Here is a 10,000-nt window from a genome sequence, read left to right as displayed (position 1 = left end):
TCTTGCATTGAAGTGATTGGATTACGAGATGGAAGGGAGGTCAAAGTTCAATGATGTATCGGAGAGTTGGGTAGCCGACTGTTGGGCTGAAGAGACTGTAGAGAGTTGTCGACTGTTTTGCTGAAGACACTGTAGAGAGTAGTCGACTGTTGGGCTGAAGACACTGTAGGGAGTAGTCGACTGTTGGGCTGAAGACACTGTAGAGAGTAGTCCACTGTTGGGCTGAAGACACTGTAGAGAGTAGTCAACTGTTGGGCTGAAGACACTGTAGAGAGTACATTTAACATTTTACATTTAAGTCATTTAGCAGACGCTCTTATCCAGAAGACACTGTACAAGTTGTGCATTTTTATGACATCCAGTGGAACAACCACTTTGGGCAATAGTGACATCTAAATATTTTACTGTTGGGCTGAAGACATTACTTTATCCTGTTGGGTATTCACTTAAAGAGTAGTGGGGTTTCAGGTGTCTCCGGAAGGTGGTGATTGACTCCGCTGTCCTGAAGACACTGTAGAGGAGTTTGTTCCACACATTGGGGACTGTTGGGCTGAAGACAGTAGAGACAGTTTTGGGCTGAAGACACTGAGTCGCTGTTGGGCTGAAGACACTGTAGAGAGTAGTCAACTGTTGGGCTGGAGACACTGTAGAGAGTAGTCGACTGTTGGGCTGAAGACACTGTAGAGAGTAGTCCACTGTTGGCCTGAAGACACTGTAGAGAGTAGTCGACTGTTGGGCTGGAGACACTGTAGAGAGTAGTCGACTGTTGGGCTGGAGACAATGTAGAGAGTAGTCAACTGTTGGGCTGAAGACACTGTAGAGAGTAGTCGACTGTTGGGCTGAGACACTGTAGAGAGTAGTCAACTGTTGGGCTGGAGACACTGTAGAGAGTAGTCCACTGTTGGGCTGAAGACACTGTAGAGAGTAGTCCACTGTTGGGCTGAAGACACTGTAGAGAGTAGTCAACTGTTGGGCTGAAGACACTGTAGAGAATAGTCAACTGTAATGTGTTAAGGAGAACATTAAATAAATCTGTTCCGTTCATTATAAGTACGCTCCGGAGTCTTCAGTAAAATAACCCAGCATCTAAGGATGCAGTAAAATAACCCAGCATCTTATGATGCAGTAAAAGAACCCAGCATCTTAGGATGCAGTAAAAGAACCCAGCATCTTAGGATGCAGTAAAAAAAAACAGCATCTAAGCATGCAGTAAAAGAACCCAGCATCTTAGGATACAACAACTGGCGACGAGGATAGCGGAATTCCAAGGCAAAATCCTCAGACTACTGATGACCAACCGAGTGAACGAGCTAGAAAGTTAGCTAGTAACTAACGTGAGTAAATCAACTGGTCAGCTGGGAAAAAAATGACGCTTGGGCTAATGAGAGCTATGGCACTTTTCAGTAGTGAGACCAGTTTGTGTTTCCAGTAGGCTAACGAGACCTTCAGCACATACTGTATGAGGAGCGATTTTTGCCATTTTTTGGAGGCCAACGAGATAGCTGACGACCGCAGAAGAGCGGAATTTCTATCAGTCGTGGGTTCAAAGACATTTACGCTGCTGAAAGATTTGTTAGCGCCAAAGAAGCCGGGAGAAGTTAGCTTCCAGGAGCTCATTTCAGAGACTGTTATGCACCAAAACGGAACGTATTGAGCGAGAGGAATGTTTTTCGGGATAGGAAACAGTCGGCGGGAGAGATGTTAGCTGAGTACATAGCATCGCTAAAGGGACTGGCGGCTACATGTGAGTCTGGGGCTGCACTAGAGGAGCAGATGAGGGAACAGCTAGTTTAATAGAGATGCCAGTTAAGAGCTGCGCTGGCAAGATGTTAATTTTATTTATTTATTTTTTTATTTATCCTTTATTTTACCAGGTAAGTTGACTGAGAACACATTCTCATTTGCAGCAACGACCTGGGGAATAGTTACAGGGGAGAGCGCGACATATGGGGAGAATTTAACCTGGGCAAAAGTATTGGACATCGTCAACAACTTGGGAGTGCACAGCCCACAGTATGCAGAAACTTCATTAGACACAGACTCAGTTGAGAACCGATCAGTTGACCACAAAACGGGAGGGGCATCGACCCGGATCCAACAGTGGATGTCAGGCCAGAGGAGGGAGACGTCAAAGCCCTGTTTTCGCTGTTTGGGGACAAGAAATTCACAGCAGACCTGCCGTTACAAGGAGTTACAATGCAGAGCGTGCCTGAAGACTGGACATCTTTAAAAGGGCTCGCAGGGAGAGAGCATCTGCGGGGAACAGAGCGTTTTCTAAGCAACGCTGTCAAACAGCACACTGTGATCCAGTGAAGGGGACACGCTACTTGACAACAGATCAAGTTGCCTGCAGGCTACAGCACAGTCGGAAATCACCAGTCAGAAAAGGACTTGGGGCTTTTTACTGTGTGTAGTGATAGTGAATCCTTATATGGTCATGGTGATGTAACGGGGGGGTGGGGGGTAAAGATGGAGGTAGATACTGAGGCTGCAGTGTCTATCTCAGAGAAGCTGTACAGCATCAGATTTAAAGACGCATAAACTGTGGAGGTAGATGAAGAGTCAAAGTATTTATTGACTACAAACACATTGATAGATTTATACCAGATTAATAGAGGGCCTTATTTATTTATTTATTTAACTAGAACAAATTCTTATTTTCAATAACTGCCTGTTCAGACAGATTTGTACCTTGTCAGCTCGGGGGTTTGAACTTGCAACCTTCCGGTTACTAGTCCAACGCTCTAACCACTAGACTACCCTGCCGCTTTATGAAGTATCAAGCTCTCCAGCTGTATTCCAACGTGTCATGGACCAGGTCTTACAGGGTTAACCTGGGTCTCTGTACTTTCTGGATGACATTCTTATCACAGGGAAATCGGGCAGAGGACCACTTCCTGTAAGTGGTCCACAGCCCCAGGTTAACCCTGTAGAAGCAGTGTTAAAGAGGATGCAAGAGCTTGGGTTAAGAGTAAACAGGGACAAGTCTTTTCAGTCTAGTGTCACTAACTTGGGTCACAGGATAGACGAACAGGGGCTACATCCAGGCTAGACAAACAGGGGCTAAATCCAGGATAGACTAACAGGGGCTACATCCAGGATAGAGGAACAGGGGCTACATCCAGGATAGAGGAACAGGGGCTACATCCGGGATAGACTAACAGGGGCTACATCCAGGATAGAGGAACAGGGGCTACATCCAGGATAGACTAACAGGGGCTACATCTAGGATAGACAAACAGGGGCTACATCCGGGATAGACTAACAGGGGCTACATCCAGGATAGAGGAACAGAGACTACATCCGGGTTAGACTAACAGGGGCTACATCCAGGATAGATGAACAGGGACTACATCCGGGTTAGACTAACAGGGGCTACATCCAGGATAGAGGAACAGGGGCTACATCCAGGCTAGACAAACAGGGGCTAAATCCAGGATAGACTAACAGGGGCTACATCCAGGATAGAGGAACAGGGGCTACATCCAGGATAGAGGAACAGGGGCTACATCCGGGATAGACTAACAGGGGCTACATCCAGGATAGAGGAACAGGGGCTACATCCAGGATAGAGGAACAGGGGCTACATCCAGGATAGATGAACATATCAGTATGACATACAATACAAGTCCTCTCAGCAGCATGGCAGAAATCCAAAATATCAAGTGTCATTTTTCGATGTACTTCCCATTTTAGCGAAGGACATAACCAGGGAAACTACCAAAGACAAAGGGTTTGGCAAAAAAGTGAAGCATTTTACACTGACAGGGTGACCTAACCATGTTACTGATCCTGAACTAAAGCCTTATTGGGTGAGAAGGGATGAGCTCCCTGGAGAAAGTGATTGTGGGTTATGGGATATGAGAGAGCGTTGGTGCCGGGCTACTCTACACAGGGACCTACTGAAGGAGATACATGGAACCCATTGGAGCATGGTAGAAATGAAAGTTCTCGCAAGGAGCCACTTTTGGTGGCCCAGGTTAGACTCAGATACAGAAGACACGTGTTGGGGATGAATCAGAATAGTTGGGTATCATAGATAAGATGTTTTATTTTCATTATATGCTTGTGAGTTACTTGTCATTTAGAATGTATATTGTTGTACTATAGTGGTGACCATTTGCAGTTATCATTTGTCTGTCCTGGGTTCAGTTACTTGGGCCGCAGAGAGGGGAGAGGTCAAGCTTGTCTTCATTTGTAAACATATCTTTTAAACCATGTGAAGGGGTGATTGAGGGGGAACCAATTATCTCTTGGCTCCACAATGTCTGCGTGCCAGTCACCCTGTCTCTGTGATCCTAGTCCAGGAAGGGTGTATTTGATATATGCTAGTGGATGAGGTAATGTCTTGGTACTATGTTGTACCAAGAACGAGAAGTAGAACCTCGTTTTAGGAGAGCAAACTGAACGATAATTTATAGCTAATGCTGTCTGGCTATGGGATACTCCTCTCTCAGGTAAAGTATTCCTTTGTAATGTTCCTAAGATCTGTTATTCATCATGTGAGTTGAGAGGGGTGTGTCTTGGCTATAAATGATACTAAGAACTGTTTTGTAAGGACTCTCAGAGAATTCATTTATAGACACTGAATTGATCTGAGAGTCACAGGGTTGTGATGGAGCTCATATAATTAAAGATGATAAAGATCATAAAGTGTTGTGATAACTGACTTGTGTGGTGGTTTGGTCTCATGATTTGGTAAATACAGGACATTTCCACGACACACGGTAAGGAGATGCCAGGTGTGTCAGTCTAATAGGAATATGCCGAACCTTGCACCAGTGCATCCTTGGAAACGGCCTGAGAGCCCTGGCAAACGTATTCATATAGATTTTGCTCAAAAGGGGAAAGGACCCGGTTGTCAGTAGTTACGGATGCATAGTCACGCTGGCCAGAAGTAAAGTGTATGAGTAATACTCCAGCTACAGCCACGGTAGACACACTCCGGGCAACGTTCTCAGCCTACGGGTTAGTTGAGGAGTGTGTTTCAGACAGATGGTGTCAAAAAGAGATGGAGATATTCTTCCAGTTGAATGGGAGGAGGGGGCACACCCAGTCGGCACCGTACCGTGCAGTTTCAAATAGAGCGACTTGAATAGAATCTAAAATAGGCTCTAGAGAAGGACAAGTGCATCGGGACGGTCTGTACAGCAGTTAGGACAGCTTTCTGTTTGCCTACAGGAATACGCTACAATGTCGCAACTGGAAAAACTCCAGAAGAGTTGTTCCTAAAAAGACAGGTCAGAACAAGGTTAAACTGGTTAAACCCCCAGTTTTTTTCAGCTGGTATGCAGTCGAAGATTCAGGGCAAGGGGGTCGGGAAAGCGTCTTTCTGGGGGGGGGGTTTTCCAGTCGGGAACGAACAGTGCTCGTCCGAGATTACCAAGGGAGGAGAGAGACACAAATGGGTCTCCGGGGTTGTGAAAAGAGTACTTGGTCTTGTAACCTACTTAGTGCTACTGAGGGAAAATTCTGTAAGAAGCATATGGATCAAATGATGATGCAACACAATGAAAGAGAAGACCTGAATGTGTATAACTTTTTTTTCTTTTTTTTTTCTCCTCCCCAATTCCGTGGTATCCAATTGTTTTAGTAGCATGTACATTTACATTTAAGTCATTTAGCAGACGCTCTTATCCAGAGCGACTAACAAATTGGCGCATTCACCTGCTACTATCTTGTCTCGTCGCTACAACTCCTGTACGGGCTCGGGAAAGACGAAGGTTGAAAGTCATGAGTCCTCCGATACACAACCCAACCAGCCGTACTGCTTCTTAACACAGCGTGCAACCAACCCGGAAGCCAGCCACACCAATGTGTCGGAGGAAACACCGTGCACCTGGCAACCTTGGTTAGCACGCACTGCGCCCAGCCCACCATAGGAGTTGCTGGTGCGCGATGAGACAAGGATATCCCTACCGGCAGAGCCCTCCCTAACCCGGACAACAATTGTGCGTCGCCCCACGGACCTCCCGGTCGCGGCCGGTCATGACAACACCTGGGCGCGAACCCAGAGTCTCTGATGGCACAGCTGGTGCTGCAGTACAGCGCCCTTAACCACTGCGCCACCCGGGATGCTGCAGAGTAGAACATTTCTGATTGGGACTTGGGAACTACGACTGATAATGGGCTTTCCTTCCATTGCTTGCTGTTTGGGGTTTTAGGCTGGGTTTCTGTACAACACTGTGAGATATCAGCTGATGTACGAAGGGCTATATAAATACATTTGATTTGATTTCATTTGGAATAGTGCTTCAGTGACCTGGAGAGCGGTAGGGAGACCAGAAAGAGGACTAAAACGGAAGGACTTAGAGAATCTGTCAATAACAACCATAATAGTGGTACAACCACCAGAAAAGGGGAGATCAGTTACAAAGTCTATGGACAAATATGACCAGGGCCGCTGAGGCAGTAGTTTCCCCTGCTGGAGCCCTGGGAGATTTGGATTGAGTACATATGGAGCATGTGTTAGAATAGTGGGGGAAGTCCTGGGCCAAAGTGGGCCACCAGTACTTTTCGGAGAGGGATTAGATGTGGGTGTGGGTGATACCTGGGTGATACCAGCGGCGAGGGATGTGTGTGCCCAGGTTAACAGCCGATCTCTCAGCCCTGTGGGAACGTAGATGCACTCCGGATATATCCACATCTACGTCCCAACATACAGGGCTAACGATACAGCAGGACCGATTGATAGGCTGGTGGGCATTCACAGGGCCCTCAACCGGTATGTAACCTCAACCAGCATGTAACGTCAACCGGCATGTAACGCATGTAAAGTCAACCGGATGTAACCACAACCAGGATGTAACCACAACCGGGATGTAACCACAACCGGGATGTAACCACAACCGGGATGTAACCACAACCGGGATGTAACCACAACCGGGATGTAACCACAACCGGGATGTAACCACAACCGGGATGTAACCTCAACCGGATGTAACCTCAACCGGCATTTGAACATCTTGGTCATGTTCTGTTATAATCTCCACCCGGCACAGCCAGAAGAGGACTGGCCACCCCTCATAGCCTGGTTCCTCTCTAGGTTTCTTCCTTGGTTTTGGCCTTTCTAGGGAGTTTTTCCTAGCCACCGTGCTTCTACACCTGCATTGCTTGCTGTTTGGGATTTTAGGCTGGGTTTCTGTACAGCACTTTGAGATATCAGCTGATGTACGAAGGGCTTTATAAATACATTTTATTTGATTTGATGTAACCACATCCTGGTCCCCATGCGGTCATTTTCATACTCGACCATGTGACGTTGGAGCCATGGGAGGTTGAGGATTACCTGGTGTACAGGTGCAGAGGTGATGAAGAAGGGCGCATTGGGTGAGTGGTGCGATGATGTGTGTAACTGTGCCAGATCCTAATGATCGTGTGTCCAGAGCTGGGATAGGAAAAGGAGAGGTGAGCGACTTATGAGATTAAATTCAGGGAGGAGGTGAGGGCCTGGTTGATGAAGTTCCCAACGGCACCGGAGTCCACTAGAGCTGTAGAAACAATACTTGAGGGACAGCCATCCAGTGAAATAGGAACCAGAAAGGGTTTGGCTAAAAAACTATGAAAATGGGATACTCACGCCTACCCTGGGGGATGGAAGGTCAAGAGGCCGCCTCTCTGTTCTGTTCACCAGACACCACTGCCCTCCTGGTCGCAGCTGTCTCCGGTGACGCCGCTCTGCAGCGGAGAGGTGTGTGGTCCCTACCTCCATGGGTTCAGGCTCTTCCTCGGGACAGCCAAAGGAGGGAGGCGAGTAGCGAGATGGACACCGGCGATCCCGCAGAAGGTTATCCAGACGGATGACCATTGAGATGAGAGCATCCCACAGGAATTATTGTCATCCTGACATGTCAACTCCATCTCAACCTTCTCATGCAATCCACAGCGGAATAGAATGCGGAGCGCCGCATCCGTTGGAAGCTACCACAGTCCGAAAGATGAGGGAGTACTCCTCTGCGGTCTGGGTACCCTGCCGGAGCTGGAAGAGTCGCTCAACTCCCTCTCTGCCCTCTGGTCGTGGTGTTGATGGAGTAGATGACCTTGTTCCTTAACCGCCTGGAGGAGAGTTAAATCTTCTGCTGCTTCCATATTGTCGAGGTGTTCATTCTGTAACGTACGCGCCGGGAGGCAGGAAGCAGGTGTAGAAGGTGAGTTTAATAAAGAACCAAAACGGTTTTAGCAAACATTAGGCACGGCCATAACGTAACAGAAAACAATTAGTAACCGAAGACAACTGAGGACTACATAAAAGGTGGGAGTAAATCAGGGAGAAAGTGATGAGCAGGTGTGCACAATGTGGGTTGCCAGGTCTTGGTGGTTAGTAGACCAGCGACGTCGAGGGCAGGAGGGAGGGAGCAAGAGTAGGCGTTACATGCAGACCAAGAATGTGGCGTTACCAGCTACAAGTAATGAGAAAAGTATAATTCTCTTTTGCCACCCCACTCCTCAGGTTGTCCTTTATAATAGGGCAGTAGGGCCTCAGGGGAGACAGCCAGAGGTAGAGAGAAAGGGAGGGGGTAGAGAAGAGAGAGAGGTAGAGAGAAATGGAGAGGTAGAGAAGAGAGAGAAAGGGAGGGGTAGAGAAGAGAGAGAGGTAGAGAGAAATAGAGGAGTAGATACAAGAGAGAGGTAGAGAGAAATGGAGGGGTAGAGAAGAGAGAGAGGTAGAGAGAAATGGAGAGGTAGAGAAGAGAGAGAAATGGAGGGGTAGAGAAGAGAGAGAGGTAGAGAGAAATGGAGGAGTAGATACAAGAGAGAGGTAGAGAGAAAAATAGAGGAGAGGTAGAGAGAAATGGAGGGGTAGAGAAGAGAGAGAAATGGAGGAGTAGAGACAAGAGAGAGGTAGAGAGAAATGGAGGAGTAGAGACAAGAGAGGTAGAGAGAAATGGAGGAGTAGATACAAGAGAGAGGTAGAGAGAAATGGAGAGGTAGAGAAGAGAGAGAGGTAGAGAGAAATGGAGGAGTAGATACAAGAGAGAGGTAGAGAGAAATGGAGGGGTAGAGAAGAGAGAGAGGTAGAGAGAAATGGAGGGGTAGAGAAGAGAGAGGTAGAGAGAAATGGAGGAGTAGGGAAGAGAGAGAGAGAGAAAGGGAGGGTAGAGAAGAGATTGGGTTAGAGAGAAAGGGAGAGACAAGAACAGAGACAAGAATGCTAGATGTTACAGAGTAAATGAGCACTTGTCCTTCTGAAGCAGTCTCAATGACAGTCCCTGTCTCTGGCATCAGTAGTACTGTGCCAGTCCTATTCCTCCACCACTACCACCTAGTGACTGTCCAGTCACCACTTACCTAATCTCTTCTGGACAGACTACGAGCATCTGACCAAGATTTTAGTTCTGGGTTAACTGAGATTACCCAGTTTCTAGGCAGGCATTGACCCAGCGCAAATCCAAGTCCCAGTCCCATTCACAGACCCAGTTCCAGACCCAGTCCCAGCTCCAGTCCCAGTCCCATTCACAGACCCAGTTCCAGACCCAGTTCTAGCACCAGTCCCAGCACCAACGCCAGTAATTTCATTAGTTTTAATGGTCTGAATAGTATACTGGTCATAATCTAAAACCCACTACTCTGTTCCTCCACTACTACTGGTGCGGTAGTGGTTACCGCTCATCATTCACCATCAGCCCATTATACATGAAGGCATGGACACAGGCCTAGTCTGAAAGAGGGCTCAATTGGCAATACATCGATGCACTGCTACCGTGCTTGCTTTGCCTTGTATGGTGCCAGCCAGAAACCCAGCCAGCCAGAGAGCCAGAGAGCCAACCAGAAATCCAGCCAGCCAGAGGGCCAGCCAGCCAGAGAGCCAGAGAGCCAGCCAGAGAGCCAACCAGCCAGAGAGCCAGCCAGCCAGAGAGCCAGAGAGTCAGCCAGAGAGCCAACCAGCCAGAGAGCCAGCCAGCCAGAGAGCCAGCCAGAGAGCCACCCAGCCAGAGAGCCAGCCAGCCAGCCAGAGAGCCAACCAGCCAGAGAGCCAGCCAGCCAGAGAGCCAGAGAGTCA

At 47.9% G+C, this 10,000-nt stretch overlaps 1 long non-coding RNA gene across 1 annotated transcript in view; it reads right to left on the bottom strand.

Annotated features, from left to right (window-relative positions):
• Positions 1-10,000, bottom strand: part of LOC124013437 — a 79,625-nt gene that overhangs the window by 14,640 nt on the left and 54,985 nt on the right. The gene's annotated exons all lie outside the window — the stretch shown is intronic.

This window comes from Oncorhynchus gorbuscha, linkage group LG24 (genome assembly GCF_021184085.1).
Source record: "Oncorhynchus gorbuscha isolate QuinsamMale2020 ecotype Even-year linkage group LG24, OgorEven_v1.0, whole genome shotgun sequence".
Taxonomy (NCBI): Eukaryota; Metazoa; Chordata; class Actinopteri; order Salmoniformes; family Salmonidae; genus Oncorhynchus; species Oncorhynchus gorbuscha.
Note: the sequence above shows the minus strand (reverse complement) of the source record. Positions and strands in the feature narration are given on the sequence as shown.